The sequence below is a fragment of the Ammospiza nelsoni genome, chromosome 18 (assembly GCF_027579445.1).
Source record: "Ammospiza nelsoni isolate bAmmNel1 chromosome 18, bAmmNel1.pri, whole genome shotgun sequence".
Taxonomy (NCBI): Eukaryota; Metazoa; Chordata; class Aves; order Passeriformes; family Passerellidae; genus Ammospiza; species Ammospiza nelsoni.
Genome location: NC_080650.1, coordinates 14,498,032 through 14,521,370, shown reverse-complemented (window position 1 = coordinate 14,521,370; position 23,339 = coordinate 14,498,032).

Genomic DNA, 23,339 nt, shown 5'->3' with positions numbered 1-23,339 from the left:
CTGAGTCGGGGCAGGCTCAGGCTGGATGTCAGGAAAAGGTTTTTGTCCAGAGGCTGCTGGGGCCCTGCCCAGGCTCCGCAGGGAAGGGTCCCAGCTCCAGGGCTCTCTGAGCTCCAGCAGCGTTTGGACAGCGCTGCCAGGCCCAGGCTGGCATTGTTGGGGTGTCCTGTGCAGGGCCAACAGTTGCACTGGAGGATCCTGATGGGTCTCTCCCAGCTCAGCCAATTGTGTGGTTCTGGGATACCATGAGCCTGGGGATGGGACTACCAATGGTTTCCATGGCAACAGGATCTGGCTGCAGGCCTGAGCTGGTGTCCATGGCAACCAGCTCTGGCATGGGGTCTCCATGGAGCTGCCACGGGACTGACCATAGCAACAGGGGGTTGGTGATGGTTGCCATGGAAACTGACCATAGCAACAGGACCCTGATAATGGTTGCCATGGATACTGACCACAGTAGCAACAGGGTCTGGTGATGGTTGCCTGGGAAGGATCAGATTTTTCACAGGCCCTCAGAGGGGTTCCATGGGGACTTTCCAAGAGTCTCCAGGCTGTTCCAGAGCTGGAATGTCACAGGCAGAGACAGGGGCTCCATGGAGACCAAGAGCTTTCTGGGGATGGTAAAGAGCCCTGTGGTCAGAGGCAGTCACAGCCATTCCATGGTGACATCCCAGGGGACCTTGGGCTGCAAAGGCACCTATCTGTCACAGGCACTCACGGGGGTTCCTGTCATGGGCACAGTGGGAGCTTCAAGCAAAAGCTTTATTTCTTTTTTGGAGAAACTCCTGCTGAGACATGAGGTGGAGAAATTACACCCAACAGCCACCATGGATCCTTAACTCCCTGCAGGGCCCCTAGACTTCTAAAATTCCTTCTAAGAGAGGACACTGGGAGTGGCTGGATCCAATCCCAGCCCCAGATTTTGTCAAAGCTGTAAAAGATTGCACAGGTGGAATTGAACTTTTACACAATTGGTCCCACAGGATTAAAGACTGAATACCAGATAAATTTATATAAATACAGCTCTGATTGATTCTGATCATGATTAGACAGAATGTTCATTTACACCATAGAGTAAATGAAGAAAAGGAGTTATTGTTGTGGTCCGTGGTGGTGGTGGACACAGCCTTGTACCAATGGGCAGGAGCCATGAGAGCACAAGCACAGGCAGACAACAGACACACAGACACAGAGACACAGAGACACTTACACAGACACAGACACACACAGATACACATAAACACATACACACATACACACACACACACAGACACACAGAGATGCACACAGACACACACAGAGACACACACACAGATACACAGAGACACAGACACACACATACAGACACATAGACACACACAGACACACACACACACACACACACAGAGACACACAGAGACACAGACACACACACACACACAGAGACACAGACACACATATGCAGCAGTTCAGCAGTGAAGACAAGGGAGGGTCCAGGCATGGAGTTCCAATGTGCTTCATTGTAGAGCAACACCAAAAGCATCCAGGGGCCAAAGACAAAGACAAAGGAGGGTCCAGAGTATAAATACAGGCAAAGAAGGTGCAGAGGAGAGCACCAGGGCCCCAATGCTCTGAGGGCTCAGGGATGGTACACAGGGAAGGGACCAATAGGAAATGCCAGAGTAGATGGACAGTGTTACACACCAGTGGGAAGACAGGGAAGAAAGAACTCACCAGAACATAAACATATAAGGGAAAAAGGAGTAGGAAAGGCCAACGGGCCAATAGGGAGGACAGAACTGGGATAAATTAACATAGTGCTGCAGAGCAGAAGGTGGAAGCCTTTTTTCTCACTTTGAGCTTTGCGGAATGGCCAGAGCCTGGGGTGTGTCTCTCCAGGGCATTTCTGCTGCCTTTTCCCTGGTAGGCTCACAGGTTTCCACAGTTATGCAGTGTCACAATGATCTCCTTGGTTCTGCAGCCCTGCTGTGGTTGCTGTGTAACAATGGGCCTGTGGTACCATGAGGCTCTGTAGTGTCACCCACAGCCCCTCACAGACCTTTAAGGCCTCTCCGAGTTCCCCATTGCCCCTCATGGCCTCTCAAGGCCATTCATGGCCCCTCATGACTGATGGCCCTTCACAGCCCCTCACAGCCTCAGGTCTGGGGCTCCTCCCAAGGCAGGAGAAGAGGTTTGGCCCTACTTGCTGAAATAAACAAGGGCCAGGAGACTTCTTCTCCTTTTTAGTGCCTTTATTAAAAGTGATCAGCTCAGGATTGGGCGGCTCGACGGGTCTGCAGCATCCGTCGTCTCTCCCAGGGCGACTCAGAGGAGGAGGATATGCGCAGCTCTGTCCCCTAGGGGCAGAGCTGGGGGAAATCCAGTCCTTGTGGAAGCCTGTAGGGCGTGATGTCCCTGTCAGATGGTGTCAGCTTGGTCTCACCGCCGGGGTCAACTCCCATGGTCAGGGCGAGAGGGTCCGAAGGTGTTCCGCGTCTCTGCAGGCTCAGCACTCGGCTCCTCACGTCCAGACATCACTCCAGTCTCTCAACTCTTATTTGGCTCGTTGTTTTTAGGGTTCCTGCACGTTTGGAGTAGGGGTCCCACAGCATGCTGGTCCTTGGAGTCACTTTGCATAGCCCCCCCCCACCCTCTCAGGTCTCTTCACCCTTCAGGGAAAAGTACACCTTAGCCTCGGGCAAGGCTCTGCTAATACAAAAGGAGCGATTAGCCACAACGACCCATGATTACAATAACAAAACACGAAGACCTTCGGCAGCTACAGTGATCTGGCTGCTTTTTGTAACTTTTTCTCACAGAAAAAATATTAACCAAATTTTTGTTCATAACAGTCCCCCCTCTTTTGCTTTGATCGAGCTTAAATTCTAAGCTCGCATCAACTCCTAATTTTTTTGTTTTGAATCTACTATAAATCTCTTGTGCACTTTGGTAATCATGGTTACTTAACCTTGTTACTTTCTTTGGTTTCTTCAGGTTGGTCTGCACGGCAAGTACTATTCTACTAAAACAGATAAATAAGCATAGTAAAAAGAGCAATCCTCCAAGTACACACACAGTGATAAAAACTACCTTTTCCCATACATCCTTTTTGAAAATCTCCAGGTTCTCCCACCCACTGGGATCAAGTGTAGGAGTTTGATCTTCATTATTTACACATGCTAACCTTTTTATTTCGTTTGAAATGTTCCTAATAATTGAATTCTTTATCTTTAATACTGCCTGGAGCCAGATAACTTTGTTTAACATAGATATTGGGATCCGAATTTGGCTTTTACAATTTTGGATTTTCTCAATTTCTATTTCACGGTGCCTGTTCTGTTTAATTTCTCCCAAATTATTATATATAGGAACTCCCAAACTTGATCCAGTTTCTTTGGGTAATAAGAAAATTGGTTTTATCACTCTAGCGGTGCAGCTGCCAGATGAGATCAAATCTAGGGGTTTAAGGCTCCCCTGAAATGTGTTCCAAAAGGGGTTTATCTCTTTTCCAGTACACTTATATAAATACTTGTAAGAAATAATTTTTCTTACCATTTTCACCATTTCTTTGCTTTTTACTAGATCTGCTGAGCTTGTTTCAGCAGCATCACATTCAAAGCACAACCAGGCTTCCCCTATAGGGCACTCTCCTAGGAGTGGCTGCCTAAAAGTGGCAGTATTGTATGCTATCCAATACACTATTTTATTTTTCTGATAAAGGACCAATTGGGAGAGGTTTACACAGGGTTAGAACTGATGTGGACTCTCGACAAGGAGCTCACTTCCTCCTCACAGAGGGGTTGGTAGCATTCATTGCACGGCTCAGCTGGGCTCCCCTGAGCACCACCAGCAATCAGAGCCATCATTACTACCCTTCCCAAGAGTCCGGTATGGGTCATCTTGCACAGCCTGCCCACCCGGCCTTGCCTCTTGGGGAATTTTACTGAGGAAAAGCTTCCAAGCTCTTTAGAGTCCCTTCTACCCGTTTCTCTGGTTAAACCTCTCTTGGTCTGTTCCCTACCAATTTTGGTTTCCCCTCCCAGGGGAGTGTTCTGTAGAGGATTAACCTGGAGTCTTTAGAAATAAATTGGGGAACTTAACTAGAATTACTTATTTACAGTCTTAAACTTTTTACCAACATAGTTTACACAGAACAGTCTTAAAACATTTTAAGCAATATTAGAACTCTGATACCAATTTTTTTTTTTTTTCCCACACAGTTCAGTCTTTTTGACTCTTCCTTCTGAGAGTCAACTTTAAATCACAGTATACTCAGGTGAATTAACTTGTGAAGCAGATGAATCTTGTCCAGCGCCGGGGGGTGAGAGTGATGTGGACTCTGGTCCAATGCCAGAGGGGAAAACTGGGAGTCTGGCCCAATGCCAGAAGGAGAAAGGGGTGGAGTCCGGTCCAATGCCAGAGGAAGAATGGGGTGCAGTCTGGTCCAATGCCAGAATGCCAGAGGGAAAAGAAATGGTGTTGAATCCTGGTCCAATGCCAGGGGGTGAGAGTGATGTGAGTCCAACCTTTTCCTTTTGGTCTGCACCGTCGAATTAGTAAGGAAGGGTACCTGAAATGGGCTTTCAAACACAGGCTTTAATGGTCTGCTATTTAATGATTTTATCAAAACTCAGTTTCTCTGTTTAATGTTATTGGTTAATTTCTCTTTTTCCATAGCTTGCATGTTTCTCTCATCAACTTCTACATACTCTGTATTTTGCAAGGAGTTGTATTTCTCAGCTAACTTAACTCCCAAAGTATTTTTATTCCCCTATTTTTCTGTGTATTTAATTCACTGGTTTTCTGTTCTATTTTTCAAGATGTTATCTATTTATCTCTTGCTTCTGTTTCTTACTTTCACTTACAGCTTAAATACTTCTTTCAACCCCTTACACTTAAATATTTTTTTTTTACACCATTCTTCTACACAGTACACTTCTCTCTAAGGAGATGTGGTAAAACTTGTAATGCACAATCTACATTACCTCTATTCTAATTTGTCTATATTCATTCTCACACATTCCTTCACACCCTCAAGACACAAACTGGATCATTATTCCTAGATAATCACTGTGGCTCCCCTCACCTTGGGGTTGGCCCACAGGTCTCAGTATCCCTGGGCCTCTTGGAAGGGCCCTGGCTCTGGTTGCCTCTGGTGCACATTCACCTGTGAGGCTGTCTACGTGTCACTCACGCTCTTACAGCTACAGCTCCGTCACACATCTGGGGAGCACTAGTCTGGTTTGCAGGTCACACACACACTTCCACTGCCCCCTTCCCACCTGCCCGGGAAGTTGAGGCTGACTTTGTGACTCACTCTCACACACACAACAAGACAACAATAAGGTACCTTTTACTTTCACATCACTTATTACAAGTTTAGTTTTACTGGCCAGTTTTGGTGCTATTGGATATCCTTTCTACCTAGCTGTTTTTTCTAACTTCAGATGTTTTTCACTATACTATACTATACTATACTATACTATACTATACTATACTATACTTCTTAGTACTTTGTTGAGACAGGACTTATCTGCTCCTGTATCTATTCTAATTCTTCATTTAGGGGTCCCACTTTAAAGTTTACCAAGGGCTCTTCTAGATGTTGCATCGGGTCCCCTATAGTGTAAAGCCCCTGACCCTCTAATTGTCACCTCTAAGGATCTTCCCTAAATTATCTTGTTCCCTGGCTATTGCTGCATCGAGACTGAGCTTTCTACAAAACCTCCTGACGTGTCCTGCCTTTCCACAGTAATAGCAATGTCGTTCTCTCAAAGGGCCTTGAGGTGTCTCAATCCCTCTTGTACCTGACAGTACTGACCTATCCTTGCCTCCTCCTGGTGGTGGACCCGCCCACCCTGCACTTTCTCTAGCTACAGCAACCATGATCTTGGCCTTGGCCCTTGCTTTATCTCCTCCCTCCTTAAATATACCTTCAATGCCTCTCTTAATAACTCATTAATGTCCTTCTCTTGCCAATCTTCCATCTTTTCCAGTTTTCTCCGTATATCAGGCCAAGATTTGGTAACAAATTGGACTTTTAGTAGCATTTGACCTTCTGGGGTGTCTGGGTCTATTCTAGAGTACATCTGGAAGTTCCGCCTTAGGCGATTAAGCCAGGCAGCAGGAGCTTCATCCTTCTCTTGTGCACCCTCAAATGCCAATTGGGTATTAGTTCCTTTGGGAACTGACTCTTTGATCCCCCGTATTATCAAAGACCTATATTCCATCATGGCCTTCCTCCCCTCCTCCTGATTAGGGTTTCAGCTGGGCTCCGTTAGTGGCAATTTCTGTTCACCTGTTGGCACCTGGGGTCCTGGACTGTTATCTTTCTCCCAAATTTTTATGCCAGCCGCCCTTATCATCTGGACCTCTTCTGGGGAAAATAATATACTCAGGATGGAATTCATCTCCCCCCAAGTGTAGATATTTGGACCTAGAAATTGATCCACTTGGTTGGCTATGCCCACTGGGTCCTCAACTAAATGCCCCAACTCTTTCTTGAATCCTCTCACCTCAGAAGCAGTTAGGGAAGCATTCATAAAGCCAATACCTCCTGCTACTCCTCCCATAGGAACCTCTCTGAGCCGAAAGAGTCTCTCTGCCTTGGAGGTCTTGGATCTGGTGCTACAGCAAGGCCCATCTTCAGATGCCAAACTACTTTGTGGATTCTTTGGGTTACCCTGAACTTTCTGCCCATCAGCAGGTGTATTTGCTGATAGCTGTTTACTGGGTGAGGCGGCATTTGTGTCCCAGCTCGGAGGAGGTAAAGGGACAGCAATAGGAGGGGGAGAAGAGACTGAGTAGATATTAAGCGGAGCTGGAGAAGGGGTGGAGAATGCAGCAGGTGGAGTAGGCACTTGTGGTGATGCAGAAGGAACTGGAGGGGATACTGGGTTTATCATAGGGGAAGCTGAAGAGGTAGAAGGAGGAATTTGAGCAGGTGGTAATGAGATGGCAGCCGGGGGAGGAACCGGACCTGCCATTTGAGGTGCTTGAAGAAGAGGATTATAAGGTGGAGGGGCAGAAGGAGGCAAATAATCTAGGGGGTCCCATCTTTTACTAGTTCTATCATCCCCTCCTTCATTCCCCTCTTTCTTCCTCTGTACCTTACAAATTCGCACCCCTTCATCCTCAACAGCGCTCTTTACCCAGCAAGATACATACAGTAATTGCTCAGGATCAGTATCGCCTCGAGCTGTCAGATAATTATTTAATTGTTGCCACATCCACTTATCCTTTGTCCCACACCAAGGCCATCCTCCTTGCACCTCTAATTCTGGCCACACTTCCATACAATAATGGATCATTTTCACTTCATCTAATCCCTCCGTGGCCTCTATAGAATCCCATTTTACTAACAGTTCTCCTAAGGGACTATTGGGATGTATATACCTCGGTCTCTTGTCGGTCTTTTTACTATTACAACATCCCATTTTTCAGGTCTCAATAAAAAAAGTCCCAAAGGTGCCTCTACTGACCGGGAATTTCAAAAAACCTTGTTTGAGGAGCTTCAGCCTCCTCCACTGAACTTCAAATTTCTGCCTGATGCTCAGGACTTTATACTGTAACAACTGCCCGATCTCTTGATTGCCCAGCTTCCCAGCGTCAGGTCTTACATCTCTCGGGACTTGAACACACGAAGCCTCAGCCAAGAATCCGGATCGTGCCTGACTCCCTCAGTCCCTCAGTCAGGAAAAACAACTGCCTGATTTTTTAGTTCGCCTAACCCGCCAATTTTTAGGCTTCACCGTATCAGGACTTAAAAGCAAACCGCAGCCTCCTTCGCGGGGGTTTGTGCCTGACTCCCTTTGTCAGGACTTACTTTGCCTGCAGGGCTTGTGAAACACCCGAATCCTTCTCAGGACTGACAAATCTTACTCGAATCCTTCTCGAGACTTACAAAAGTGCCTGACCTCCCTTTGTCAGGACTTTGGGGTGCGTGCCACTCATACACAGTAATTCACTCTGCACGCCCGGAGTGGGGGGGCCCTTTTTCCCCCTTGGGAGACGACTTCACTCACACTAATTCCACTCGCTTTCCCCTGTTTCCGGCCTGCCCCTTCACAGGAGTCAGGAAACACGGTACTAAGGGGTCCCTCTCACTTCGAAGGTCCGGCTGCCGGCCCTCATCTCACTCACACACACATGCGCACATCTCCCACTCCCGCCACCGGATTTCTCACCAGTCCGGTGCTCCAGTGCTCTTCTGCATCGCTGTCCTGAGCTGGTCCCTCTTGGTCCTGGTAGCCAGCTGTCCTCTGAAGATCCAAGATGGCCAGTCCTGAGTCCTCTTGCGGTGTGGCTATTCCGGACGAGAGCCCCCAGCTGAAATAAACAAGGGCCAGGAGACTTCTTCTTCTCCTTTTTAATGCCTTTATTAAAAGTGATCAGCTCAGGACTGAGCGGCTTGACGGGTCTGCAGCATCCGTCGTCTCTCCCGGAGCGACTCAGAGGAGGAGGATATGCTCAGCTCTCTCCCCTAGGGGCAGAGCTGGGGGAAATCCAGTCCTCGTGGGAGCCTTTAGGGCGTGATGTCCCCGTCAGATGGTGTCAGCTTGGTCTCACCGCCGGGGTCAACTCCCATGGTCAGGGCGAGAGGGTCCGAAGGTGTTCCGCGTCTCTGCAGGCTCAGCACTCGGCTCCTCACGTCCAGACATCACTCCAGTCTCTCAACTCTTGTTTGGCTTGTTGTTTTTAGGGTTCCTGCACGTTTGGAGTAGGGGTCCCACAGCATGCTGGTCCTTGGAGTCACTTTGCATAGCCCCCCCCCCACCCTCTCAGGTCTCTTCACCCTTCAGGGAAAAGTACACCTTAGCCTCGGGCAAGGCTCTGCTAATACAAAAGGAGCGATTAGCCACAACAACCCGTGATTACAATAACAAAACACGAAGAACTTTGGCAGCTACAGTGATCTGGCTGACTTTTTGTAACTTTTTCTCACAAAAAAAATATTAACCTAATTTTTGTTCATAACACTTGCTCTCCTTTCATTTCAGTCCCTTCACAGCCACGAGTACAGAAAGGCTGAAATGGAGCCTTTGCCCAGCATTTCCCTCAGGGTTAACTGCGGGCTGAAGCTCTGTGCTGGCGCTGGCCCAAGCGCCACCATCCCTGCAGCTGCCAGGCCTTTGCTGTCCCCCCGTGTCCGTTCCCTGTCCCCGAGTCCCGCCCGGCTCTGGCAGCAGCAGCAGCCGCAGCGCAGGGGGCGCCGGCCCGACCCAGCCGGGGCTCCCGGCCAGGAGCAGCAGCAGCGCCGGCCCCTTCCCATCTGCTCCTGCCTCAACTCCCAAGGGCTGTTTCCAGCTGAATTCTGGAGCAGAGCAACCAGCACCCACACACAGCCCTGACTGCTCAGGGCCCGCCTGTGCTGCCCTGAGCCAGCCCTCAGAGAAAGAAAGGATCGGGTTCCAGCGCTGTTTTCAGCTCTGTTTGACTCACCGTGAGGTGACAGCAGGAGGCTGCTGGTGCCTTTGCCTTGGGAATTGCAGTTCATGGCTGCTCTTGACCCTCTTCTGCTTACCACCTGAATTTTATCCATAAAAATGCAAGTGCCTCTTTCAGTTGGTGCTACCCATGGTGCTTTCCTGACAGTGAAGTCAGTATTTTTGTCTCAGACATAAAGATCAGCAGATACTGGAATGCCCACTGGTCCCTGAGGAATAAAGTGAGGGGAATTAAAGTCATACAGGCCACATTTGCAGCGCTCAAACACAGCCCTGTTGCTGGCGTTGTTGAAATAGAATAAACTGACAAGAGGCCATAACAGAAATTGCCTCTGCAGTGTGGAATTAAATTAAAAAATCCACCAGGAGAAGCAGAAACCAGAACTTCTCGACTCGCTTCATTGCTCCTTCCCAGCAGCAGGAAACGTAGATGCCCAGAGGTGTTTTGCACTGCTGCTGCCCCCAGTTTGAGCCCAGGCTCTGCCCAGTCCCAGCGGGAGCCTGAGCCCAGCCCAGGGAGCTCAGCACACATGGGGCCAGGCCCAGAGCCCCGGGCATGGCTGCCCATTGCGGGGCAGTGGCGCAGACAGAATGTCCTGCAGCCCAAACCTCCTGCTCCGGCCACACAGCGCCAGCCTTCTCCCCCTCCTCCTCCTCTCCCAGCATGGCACAAATTCCAGCTCGGAGGAGGCTTCCCCCGAGAGGGCTCTGGCTCCTGTTCCAGCCTGAATGTCCCTGCAGAGGAACAGGGCATCTTTCAGCCACTTCCACAAGCTCAGGCTTCGCACTTCCTGGGGAATCTGGGATGCAAATGGCCATGCTAAGAAAGCCAAAAGCCAAAATGTATTAGTAATTATTAGAAAAAAATCACCCTTCTTCCAGGCAAAGTTCACCAAGTCATTCCCTGCATTTGTCCTTTTCAGATTCTTTCAGTCAGCTGCTCTTAGAGGTCCATCTTGTTCTGGTGCTTATCATGAACTGATTGTGCTCTTGATTTATGCACCAAGGCACCAGATGTGGAATCATCTACACTGAACTCAGAAACAAACTCCCTCTGTCAGAGCATTTTCACATTCCAGATAATTTTCAAGATGTCTAGTGACAGGTTGGAATGATCATCACACAACTCTCCACTTGTGGCTGCAGGCTCTGGAGATTCTTTCTCTGCATTCAGCCAGGCTTGTATTCCCTAACAAGTCCTGGTACCACCTCATGTTTTCTTAGCTTAGAACAGTAACAATGAAAACCTCACCAATGGCACAACTCCCCAGTCCACCAGCAAAAGAAAGGACAAGTTGTCAAGTTCTCTAAACCTTTGTCCTGCTTGGCTGCAGAAGTCGTGCTGCACTCACAGTGTGGAAAGCCAAATGAAGCTGCACGTGGTGGCACATCTTGTGACAGGAGCTCGACCTCATTCTCCAGGAAATGTTTTTGAAAAGCAGACGGGATTACAGAGAAGATTCCTGGAAAACTGAACCAGCTATCCAGAAGTGAAATGAAAATGGAAAGAAACCATTTGAAATAATTTCCTCTATTTATTTCTATGCTCCCCTTTTCCATCTTGCACTACTTCTCCATGCCATTAATTCCAAATGAATCTCACCTCTAAGATCAATGACTTAGCAAGTTTTAGACACTCTAAAATACCATGAGCTGCACACAGTTGGCCTTCCCCTGTTTTTGTTGGAAAGCAACACTGGAGCCATCAGTGCAGTGCTTGGGTTGGGCACAAATCCTGCAGGCAGAGAATGTGCCCCGGCAGTGTGCAACCCTCAGCAGGGACAATGCTCAGCAGCGTTGCTGTGCTCAGTCCCCATGGAACTATGCCAGGGGCAGCTGCTGAGCTCAGAGGCCATCGCAGCCCCCGCCCTGCTCCAGAGCCTCTTGACAGGGTGGGCTCCTGCCCTGGCTCTGTGTGCCAGGATCTGGCAGCATTGGGTGCAGGGAGCCCAGGGAGGGCACAGAAACGCTGGGTGAGAAATGCTGGGGCACAGCGAGATGGGTGAGTGCAGCCGGCCAGGGCAGAGGAGCAGCACACACAGGGGGCACAGCCTGCAGGACACATGGACAAGGGGAGAAAACAACAAACTTCTCAGGAGGATGGAGAACAAACTTTTAGTTGCAAACTTCAGAGAATAAGGTACTTGGGAAATCTGAAAAAGCATTGAATTACAGTAAACCACTTGACAAAGCACTGACTGAGCTAACTCTAATCTGTCCAACTTCAAGTTATCCAGATTTTGAGAAGAGGAAGTCAGGAGAAGAGAGAGAGGGAGACAGAGATCCACAGTCAGTCTTGGATCTCCGCTGCTATGAGCTCCAGGTCTGTGGGACGTGTCTGTGTCACACCCGTATCACAGATTGACCTGCTCTGGTCCCTCTCACAGGTGGGGTTTTGGGGTGCCAGGGGCTTGGCAGCCACTTTGGGGCTGCACCGGAGGCTGCAGTGGCTGGGGTGGGGCAGTGACCACCCCACCTATGCAGAACTTACCCTGCCCCCAAACACAGAATGGAGATATCTGGGGCCGTTCATCATCTCTGCTCTCCAGCGCCGAGGCAACGGACTCTGACTACAGCTCTGAGCTCATGCCCAAGGCAACCACCCCTGGCAATGGAGCTCCATGGAGCTGCCCTCAGGAAATCCCCAAGAGCTGGGGACTGCCCCAAAACTGCCTCAGAAACATGAGATACTCCAAAATCTCTTCAGCAATGTGGATTATTCAAGAACTCACTCAGTAATGGGCTCCCCCTCCCTTCATCATCCCCCCTTTGGCTGTCTCATTCCAGACCCCAACCCACCTCCCCAATCCCAACCCCAACCCATCCCAGCCCTCCTAGATATCATGACCCCCTTCCCAAGCTGTACTTCCCCAATTTCCCACCTCCCAAACCCCCTCCTACCCATCCCACCCCACCCAATGCCCATCTCACCCCTCCTGATTTGCATCACACTTCGCCCAATCTCCTTCCAACCTCATTCCACACCAAGGGGTTGTGGAATCAAGGAATTTTGTGGTGGGAGTGAGTAGTTTCAGTGCTATTGAGCTGACAGATCAAACCCTCTTGTCTCTTTGAGTGCCAAGACAGGGAGAAAACTAAACCAAATACCCCCAAAAACCCCAGATTCTCCCAATTATCTCAGTGAATCCCAGATTCCCCTGAAACATAAGTAAAAAGTGAGGCTTTGGATGTCTTTGATGAATTTATTGATTTTTACCCTGATTTTGTCTGTTTTAAAGGGATGAAGATGAATCCAAAGAAAATTAGGGCCAAAACAAAAGAATACCCAGCCCAGTCTTTTCCCAACATGGATCACAGGGAATGTGGGTCACCAGGGCTGTGACCAATGTGGGTCCTCCCATGAGGGATGAAGCCGGAGCAATGCATGAAGCTCCTCCTGCAGTTGGGGCACTCACAGAGCTGCCCTTACCAGTGACTCTGTTGGTGTCGGGTAAAGAACGAGCGGTCTGAGAAGCTCTTCCCACACTGGGGACATTCGTAGGGCCTCTCCCCAGTGTGGATGCACCGGTGGGTGACGAGGGTGGAGTTGTGCCTGAAGCCCGTCCAGCAGTCGGGGCAGCAGAAGGGCCTCTCCTTACTGTGAATCCGCTCATGTACAAGGAGGTGGGTGCTGGTGTGAAACCTCTTCTGACACTTGGGACACTCGTAGGGCCTATTCCCAGTGTGGAACCTCAGGTGGACAACAGGTCGGACCTGTGGCTGAAGTTCATCCCACACGAAGGGCCGTTCCCAGTGTGGATCCTCTGGTCGCAGATCAGGTTGAATCTCTTCCTGAAGCTCTTCCCACACTCCAAGCACTCGTAGGGCCTCTAGCTGTCATGAAGCTGCTCATGGACCACCAGCTCTGAGCTCTGGCTGAAGCTCTGTCCACCTTCCTGGCTCAGGGTGGGTCTTTCCTCCTCAGAGCACCCTGGGCTGGGTTTGGAGCCCATCCTTGTGTGGAATTGCCAAAGCTTTTCCTCTCCACTGGGTTTCTGCACTGTGCAGTAACTCAAAATGGCCTCTTCCACCAGGTTCTGCCCTGGGGATTTGTCCTCCCTGGTCTCCATCCTCAGCTCCTTGTCTGGGGGAGGAAGGACAAGGAGAGGATGGGATTTTCCTCCATGCCAGAGGGAAGGGGAAGGAGATCCCCCCAGTGCATCCCTGACAGGGCAAGGTTGGCAGTGGGGTTGTCCTGCAGCCGTGGGCCATGCTGGGCTGGGAGATGGAGCAGGAGAGAGGGGGAAAGGGGCACTGACTTCCTCCTGACCTGTCTGGGTGTCCCGGGGCATCTTCCTCTTCCTTGTAGCCTTCTCCTCCTCCATTCAGCCAAGGTTTGGGAATGGGAAATCCTGGTTTGGGGAAAAACATGTTGTGAATGGCTTGGGTTGGGGATTCCTCCCACCCAAGTCCATCACAAGAAGTCATCTGGTGTCCATAAAAACCTTCAAAAATCAAGAGTGAATCAAAAAAAAGCCACCGGGATTTTCCCATTTCCAGTCTCTGGTGTTCTGGTGGTCCCCCCATCTCAGGGCTGCTGGAGATCCCATGGGTACTGGGGATTCCCCCTCTCCAGGGTCCTGCTTAGAGATTCTAGGGGAATTTCAGGGTCCCCCACTCCAGCCTCACCCCAGTCCAGCCACTTGGGTCTCTTCCCTCTTCCCACCACCCTGTCCTGTTTAGGGCAAATTGGGGAGAAAATCTCCAAAAGAGTTTCCTCTAGAAAGCAGATTCAAGCGGCCCCTCCCCCAACCGGATTGAGAAAATATTTCCATGGAGAAAAGGGGAAAAATCTGTTTATTTAAAAGGCAAAGCATTCACCAGCACAAAAAATGAACAATATTAAAAATGAAACCTCTTGCCGCTCCAAAATAGATGACAAACTCAAAAAGTCCCTCTGTGGGCTGTAGTTCAGCTCACTCAGTCTCTTATCAGTCTTTTATCACTCTATTATCGGTCCCTCCAGCACTGGAAATGCCACGGCCTAGGCTTGGCCAGGTGGGCCACAGGTGGGAGGTGCCAGTGTTGTTCTGGGTGTTCAGTCCAGAGCAGGTTTAAACAGCTCCAAAGAAAAGCAAAAACCACAGTCCAAGGAACTTCTCTGTCTCAGCGAGCTAAAACTAACTAAAAGCAAAGGAGAGCTCTGTCCTGCTGTCAGTCTGTCCACAGAGAACTGATACTTTAGGTTTTAAATTTTTCCGTTCTGTTTTGATGTGCAGCTTGTAGCTTTATACTGGGATCTTGTCACAGGGTGGTGAAGATAAAACAATCCTCTTCTAGCTGGAGACTCAAGGACAATCTCTTAAAACTTCAGGCCCAAAGCATAAACAACATGGAGAGAAGAGAGCGGGCAAGCAAGCAAGGAAGATGTAACTTCATAATTTGAAACTATTAATTGAGCAGTTAACTTCTATATACAAATGGACTAAAACTTGTTAAAATGTGAGATCTCATGACCAAGCCCTCTTTTGCTCCGAGCTTGAAGCCATCCAGGCAGAGCCACAGCTGTGGCTCCTGTGCTGCCTGAGTGTGGCCTTTGAAGGCATTTCAATAAAAATCCACTTTATTTCTCTTAGCTCCTCTGTTCCAGCTCCTAAAGGCATCACAACACTCCAGGAGCCGGAATGCAGAGGAGTGAGTGCAGTGTATGAAAACAAACTGCAGCTTCTTCCTCCTCCCCTTCACTCTCAGAACCAGCCTTAAAGGTGCAGAACTCATTTCTGGGCTAAACAGACCGATGGGGGTACGAGCATCATGAAGTCACCCCAGGACATGCCCCTGTCAGGGTGCGGGGGTCCCGTCCCCGCCTCATCTCCAGGCTGCCGGGGGTCCCCCAGCTCCAGTATCTCTCCTTCCCCTCTCCCCGCCCCACGGGTCCCCCGTTTCACAGCCCTAGCTCTCACGGGGATCCCCAAAACCAATGTCCCACCCCGTTGGTACCGGGCCATCCCCACGTGGACCCCCTGGACCCTCCCAAGGGGCGATCACGGCTCCTCTCCCCACAAAAAAGCTCCTCTTAGGGAGCCCGGAGATATCTGGGGCTCAAGTCTGGGATCTGCCGGCTCCGAACACTCTCCAAAAAAATCCTCCCTGCGACCCCTTCCTGGAGCCGGGGCAGGCTCAGCCTTTGCCCTCACCTGCGGCTCAGGGCTGGGGGTGATGCTCCTGGAGCAGGGAGTGCTGCACGCTCAGCGTGTGGGCACTGGGAGTGCCGGGATTCTCCCGCTCCTGCTCCTGCTTCGCCTCTCCCTCCTCTTCTTGATCCTTGTCCTAATCATCATCCACGGCCTCCTCCACGTCCTCCACATTCTCATCCTTGTCCTCGTCCTCGTCCTCCTCCTCATCCTCCTCCTCTTCCTCGTCCTCGTTCTTGTCCTCCTCTTCCTTGTCCTCATCCTCCTTCTCCTCTTCCTCCTCCTCCTCATCATCCTCATCTTCTTCCTCAACTTCCTTGTCTTACTACTCCTCCTCTTCGTCCTCCTCTTTCTCATCCTCTTTTTCCTCCTCGTCATCCTCCTCCTCTTTCTCTGCCTCGTCATCCTCCTCCTTCTTTTTCCTCGTCATCCTCCTCCTCCTTGTCCTCCTCATCCTCCTCATCCCTGTCCTCCTCCTCCTTCTCCTACTCGTCTTCTTCCTCATCCTCCTCATCCTCCTCCTAATCGTCCTTCTCCTCGTCTTCCTTGTCCTCCTTGTCCTCGTCCTCCTCCCCCTCTTCCTCCTCTTCATCCTCCTCCCCCTCCCATTCCTCCTTTTCCTCCTCTTCATCCTTGGTTCCCATGACGCCCTGCTGTGTCACCTCGTCCTCATCATTGTTCTCCTCCTCCCCCTCTTCCCCCTCCCCCTCCCCCTCCTCCTCTTCCTCCTTCTCATCATCCTCATCATCCTACTCGTCCTTGTCCACCTCCTCCTCCACGGCCTCCTCCTCGTTCACCTCCTCCACATCCTCGTCCTTGTCCTCGTCATCCTCCTCCTCCATGTCCATTTCCTTGTCCTCCTCCTCTTGCTCATCTTCTTCCTTCTCATCCTCATCCTCTTTCTCATCCTCCTCATCCTCCTCTCAACAGAACTGGAGATTTTCCCCTCCTTCTTTTCTGTGCACGGTTGAAGCCCAGCTGCCCTTCTCTTCTGGTGCCTCATTCTCTCCTGAGCTGAGGATGTCAAACACACCAGGAGCAGGAAAATCCCCATTCCCTTTTTGATTGTGGCTGTAGCCTGGAACATTCACTCCACAATGAGATCTTTCTGACAGCACTGCTGAATGACACTGGGAGGAGGTTTGTGAGAAAGGGCAGAAATTGTATTTTGAAACTAAATCAAGTCACAAAATTATTTCTTTCTGCCCCATTCATTTTCAGTCAGTTCCAGTTCTGTTTTACAGAGTGCCACCTTTTCAGATCATTGTGTTTGTGTCCTCCGTTCTCTCCTGCCTTTCTCTGCCTGCTCTGTTCTCTTTCAGTGTCTCTCTTGACCCAGGACAGCTCCCACCAAAGACCCTGCCCTGATTTAATTCCCAATCCAGGAGCTGCAACAGCCATGGGTGAAGTTATGAAGGCTGGCAGTGAAATGTCACTCTAAGAGCTTGCTTCACTTGGCTTTTGGCTCCGTCTTAAGAACTTTGCCTTCAAGGGCAGGAACATCTTTTCCTGGCTGGGAACTGGAATTTCAGCCCCTGGCAGTGTGTGCCATGGATCCCAGAGGGGCATTCCCAAGGCTCCCAGGGTACTGCTCCTGCCGTGCCTCCCAAGGAGCTGTGCAGGGCCAGGGGACAAGGTCCAGCAGTTCTGTTGGTTCTGCAGTGCCACAATGGCCCCTGGTTCCATGAGTTTCCCTACTGCCAACAGCAGTTCCTTGGTTCCCATGATGCCCTGCTGCTGTGTCACCATGGATATTTGGTGCCATGAAGTTCTTCTGTGTCACAATGGCCTCCCTCACTCCATGAGGTTCCACAGTGTCACAATGGCCTCCTTGGATGGGCAATGTCACCATGCACCATTGGCTCCATGCAGCCCCACTGGTCACCATAGACTCCTTGGTTCCATGAGGTTCTGGGTATGTCTCCATGGCCCCTTGGTTCCATGGGACCCCAGGGTCACAATTGACTCCTTGCTTCCACATCGCCCCCTCAGTCCAAAATGGCCCCTTTGTTCCATGGGGAACACAAAGGTTTTGTAGAAACATTGAGCAAATCCTGCTGAACACACCTGGGAATATCTGTTTGCATTCAAGAGAGGGGTTAAAGGTGAGGATGGCACCAGCAGCTTCCATCTGCAACAGAGATCCAGGGAAAGGACAAGGATAGAGAATTCAGCTGGAACACTCAGAGAATTCTGCTTCCAGAGATCATTTGTACACACACTGTCCCTTGGAAAAAGGTGACACCATTCCAGGCAGCCTGGACTGAGCAGGTGGTTCCTGAGTGGAGTTTGTTGTTTAGGAAACCTGCTCAGGCTTTTCCATTCTTTCCTTCTCAACAGGGAAACTTCTTCTGGGCCTGTGTGCAGGCAGAGCCCTGAGGAGAGCAGGTGGGACATGGTGCAATGGGCTGGGACATGGAGCTGCAGAGCTCAGGGGACAAGGTTCTGCTGCAGGGCACAGGGATGTCAGTCCCAGGTGGGCCATGTCAGACATGGTGAGACTGGGGGTGAGGAGCAGCTTGTCCAAACAGGGTCAGCCCTCAAGGGGCTCATTCTTCTCTGTGCCCAGACCTCCTAAGGAGACATTCAGCATTAGGATCACCTGGGGAATGCTTCTATCAGCTCTTCTCTGAACTAGAAAATAAAAAAATACTCACTTGATTAAAGAAGAAAAGTCATGAGATGCACTTTGAAATCTTTCTCTTGAAAAGAATTCCAAACTGACTCCAGTGAGCTGTTTAAGCCCTGAAGACCCGAAAACCATTGAAACTAGAGAAAGAGCCCCAAAGTGCTTTCTGTATTTTAATGAAACCCATGGTGGATTAGGGGCTGAGTCCAGGACCCTCAGGCACTGAGAGAAGGCTGAAGAAGCTGCTCAAGGAGTCAGCAGCAAAACTCCAAGTCCTTTGGAGCATCACTGGACCCCACTGAGGGCAGGGAGTGCCAAAGGCTCCCCAGGGACTGCTGAGAGCAGATCCTTGAGGCCAGGATTGCACAGAGCCCAAGGCTCTGAGCAGGGAACTGCAATGCTGAGCAAGATCTGGGCTGGTTGGAGGAAGCAGAAAGGCCAAGCCCTGAGCCCAGCCTGTGACAGCAGGGCCCGTGCCTCACAGGTGGCTCAGGGCTGTTTGTGGGGCACTGGGATGTGAGGGGCAGCAAGGACAAATGCCATCAACCTGTGTGACACTGCAGATCCTCATGGAACCAAGGGGCCAGTGGGATACTCTGGAAAGTTGTGGGACCAAGGGGATCATTGTGGCACTGCTGGGGCCCATGGAACCAAGGGGCCAGTGTGACACTCTGGGGCCTCATGGAAACAAGAGGCCATTGTGAGCCTGCTGGGCTGTAACACCCCAGAATGCTGAAATGCTGGGGGTAACCAAAGGTTCCTTTCCTTGACTTTGGGTCACAGGAGAAACACCAACCAGATATTCTCAACATGGGCAGATGCAAAGAATATTCTTGGTAGGAAGGGACCCACAAGGATCATCAAGTCCAGCTCTTAAGTGAATGGCCCACACAGGTATTGAACCCACAGCCTTGGTGATACCAGCACCATGCTCTGACCAACTGAGCTAAGAGGTCAAAATGACACAAAATTTTGCTGGCAAAATACAGGCAGTCAAGGAACTATGGCAAATGTTTTAATACAACATCCACTTCAACATAAACCTCTTATCATAGCATTAATTTCATTGCCTTAGTCCATTTAACCTGAAAACTGTTAACCCCTTAAGATATTAAGTTACACAAAAATGTTCCATGTAAGTAGGATTAGAAGGAGAAGAAATAAAGAACAAGAGAAAGACAGAAGATCTATAGAAAGACGCGCACATAGGTACCAACCACACAGGTTCCAGCCTCAATAACAAAGGAAGTGCAGGAGAAGCCAGGGCCCAGACCCTGGGCTGGCCTCGTGCTCCGGCTTTTAACACCCTGGGCCCTCATGGGCCCGCCCCTGGGATGGGACTGCCAGTTGCTTCTCCAATCAGAGCCAGGGTAGAGCCCGCTGGTGGTGTGTGATTGATTGACAGCTGGGCCAATCAGAAGTGGGTCAGGATAGCCCCTGCTGTGTGATTGACAGCTCTGCCAGGCCAGGGGCTCTGTCCCACCATAAACCAAGGCCTGACCCGGCCCTGGCCCCACACAGGCATTCTGAACATCCCAAGGTGTCTCGGGACATCGATCTCATCCAGCCTCTGACAGTGTCACCATGACCCCTTAGTTCCCTGAGGTTCTGTAGTGTCACTGTGGTGTCCTTGGATCCGCTTTGTGACAACTGACCCATGGTTCCATGCGGTTCCATAGTGTCACTGTGGTCGCTGTCAGAGACTGGATGAGATCGATGTCCCAAGACATCCACAGGCTGAGCACTCAGACATTTCTGAGTGACTTACTCAGCCATCCTATCTCTCTTTTCCCCGAGGGCCCCTCAATACATACTGTATCCACTGATGCCAGCAGGTCCTTGTCTGTCCTTGCAGGAGGCAAGCTGAGACAAGTAGAGCCCCTCCAGGAAAATACTGGGGCGCACCTTGGAGGTCCGTCTATCCCTTCTGCCCCTGTGGGGACAGAGAAGTACCATCTGGGGTGCCAAAATATTTTGCGGAGATATAGCCAAAAACTCCACAACTTTGTGAAAGTTGTAAAGCCGGTATGTTTATTATTACAGCGCAGGACGCATGCAGAGATTATGCTCCTTAAAAGGCATGCATACCTCTGGGAACTTCAGGTCTCTTTTTATCCCCCTCTCAGATACATATGTGTACAATTTCACAAGAGGATAATACATATTCATTTTTACTAATTTTGCGTGACATTTTCTACTGATTTTTCTTTTTATCAGAAAGAATTCCTATGTCAGGTTGACTTGCTCTCACAGCAGTCTCTGTCTCTATCATCCTCTGTCTCCCCTCCCTTATCTCTGTCCTTCAATAAGCAACTTCACTGAGCCTAGGTTCTGCAGTCAGGCTAAATAGCTATGGTTTCTAACCACAGACTCAACTCAAAAATGTACATTTCACCTAAATCAAAATGAATTTCTACCCTGGAAAATTTCCACTTTGTCTCACACTACAGAACCTCATGGAACCAAGTGTCAGTTGTGACAATGGAAATCCGAGGAAACTATGTTGTGAGTATGGAACCTCATGGAATCAAGGAGACCATTGTGCAACTCAGAGGCGCTATAGAAGCAAGAGTCAATGATTAAACAGTGGGGCCCATATAAAAAGGAGCAATTGTGACACAGAGGGGCTGCAGGAAGCCAAAGGACCCTTGTGACTCTGTGGGGGCTCGTGAAACCAAGAAGCCATTGTGACATTGCAAGACTTCATTATTACTGCGACCTGAGTGGGTCACTGCTGATGAGAGAAAGACGGTGAATCTTATTTCTAGATCAGTAGGCTGGATTTATTGATATATGGTATATAATACATTATAACTATACTAAATAGAATGAAGAGAGAAGTTTGCAGAGCTGCTGCTAGCTAGGCTAAGAATAGAAAGAAAGAATTCTATAACAAAGTTGTGTCCAGGGACTCTGTCCCTAGCTTGCACTTTGTGATTGGCCCTTAATTATAAACATAGGAACATGAGCCAATCAGGTGCATCCTATTGCATTCCACAGCAGCTGATAACAATTGTTTACATTCTCTTCTGAGGCCTCTGCCTTCCAGAAGACGCAGAAATCTGAAAGAAAGGATTTCTGTGAAAAAATGTCTGCGACATCTCATCTTTCTAAATTGTATAAATTAAAAGAAAAATGCTGATGTGAAATGAACAGGAAATTTCTTCACCTGTAAAATATAGAATAAGAACAAATCACTAAAACAATCCTACAATCTAAAAACAATGCAAAAAACAATGCAAAGAGAATTCAAGTCCAAGCAGCTGAGTTTCAGGAACAGTCCATCAGCTGTAGTTGTTCTTTTGGACATCTGAGAGTCCTTTTTGGTCCTGAAAACAGCATAACACAATTTTAAACAATTTCAAACAATTTGAACAATTTGTGGAATGTCCTTTTCTGGCCCTTCAATGCTTCAGTGCCTCAGAGCTGCTGCCTGCTATTTTCAATCTTTTTTATTTAATTTTAATTTTTTTTTTTTTAATCGAAAAACAAAAGAAGCAGCACCCGAGCAGAGCAGTGCCAGAGAAGGAAAGGCCCTGGGGGCCCTGGCCCATGATGGACCAGGAACCCCAAAGCTGGCCCACAAAGGGGGACCAGGACCGGTAGGAGGAACCAGAACCCCCAGAAACATAAGGAGGCCACGCAGTGGGCCCGGCCCAGGAACTTCCTGAGCCCAATGGCGCAGGCCAAACCCATGACACAGGCTCTGCATTCCCACAGGCCTGAACCCTGCTGCCAGCACAATGGCAGCACGGGTAGTGAGATGCTTCCTTTCCCCAAAACCACGGAGGCATGCCAGCAGCAGGGAAATAGAAGTCTTCCCCAGAAATCCCATCTGGGATCTGGAGATGTTTGTTCCCCACAGCAAACAAGCTATGGTCTCCTCCAGCTGTGCCCTCTCCCTCTGCAATGCATCGGGTTTGTCTTCCATCCACCCCATGGTATCACCCCCCCCCCCTCCGGGCTGGGGACCAGAGGCAGGGCTCTCGGGATGCACCTGCTCCACCATGCCACTAGGACGCAGGAGAGGCGGCGGCCTCCATGGGACCATCCCCGAAAAACCACCCCCGAACCCACCGAGAATGCTGATCTTAAAAACAGGCAGCTGGACTGCCGCAACAGTGAGCTGGCAGGCAGCCCCTGCTCCATGGAAGGAGACCAGCCTCCGGGGCCGCTGCTGGGGCAGCCGGCCTGGGATGGTCCGAACTCGAACAAGCCGCCGGTTTGGGGCCGTCTCCAACACCGTCCTGAACAGGGACCGTCTCAGCTTGAGGCGGTGAGGAGGCTGATTGAAGCGGCGGAGGGGCCAAAGGGGCCGATGAGATCTCCTCCTCCACCGAGCCGGAAGCTAGAGACGCATCCTCGTCGTTGCCTAGCAACTCAGCAGGGACCGGAAGTGCCTTTTATGCCTTCTCCGACGCAGGCGCTGAGAGGGGCGGGGAGGCTGGTGAAGCCGTGGGCAGGACCACCTGGAGAGGCGGAGACAGGATCTCCTGGAGAGGTGGAGCTGGCAGGGGTGGGGAAACCTCAGAGACCAGTACCGCCCCCATGTCTGAAGGGGGAGTTTGAGAGGCCAGCTGTGGCAGCACCGCCTCCACCCATCCCCCCAGAGAGAGAGAAGGGGGAGGGAGGAGAAAACTCCCTCTGAGCATGCTCCGCAGAAAGAGTAAAAAAAACTTCTTTGGGCGGCAAAGTTTCAGCCCCCCCTGCCGTGAAGCAGGGGGGGCTGGGAAGCAAAATCTCATCCCGCACCGGGTCTTCTGCCAGGGACGGTGGAAACGGGGCCTGCCCATAGCAGTTAGAAATCCATTGAAAGGTAGCTGCTCTGTGTCTCAAAACTGGGAAGAGCTTTATAAATGCTGGGTAGATAGAAGGAAAAGGACCTCCCTGACTGTAGACGAATTAGGATAATAGAGTCCAGACATTCCCAGACAAAACCATCCAAAGCGTACAGGACATCAGTAAAGAACCCAAAAAGCTTTGCCCATCGAAAGAACTCATAGAGATCTGTTTTTTCAAAAAAAAATACGTCTTCTCTACACCAGTGTTGCCAGAGGGCAATAAGGTTCTCCTCTGAAGGAGTAAAACGAACCTCGTACTTCAAGGGGTATCTCCCCCATATAAACAGCCATAATTTTCTTGCGGCTGAAC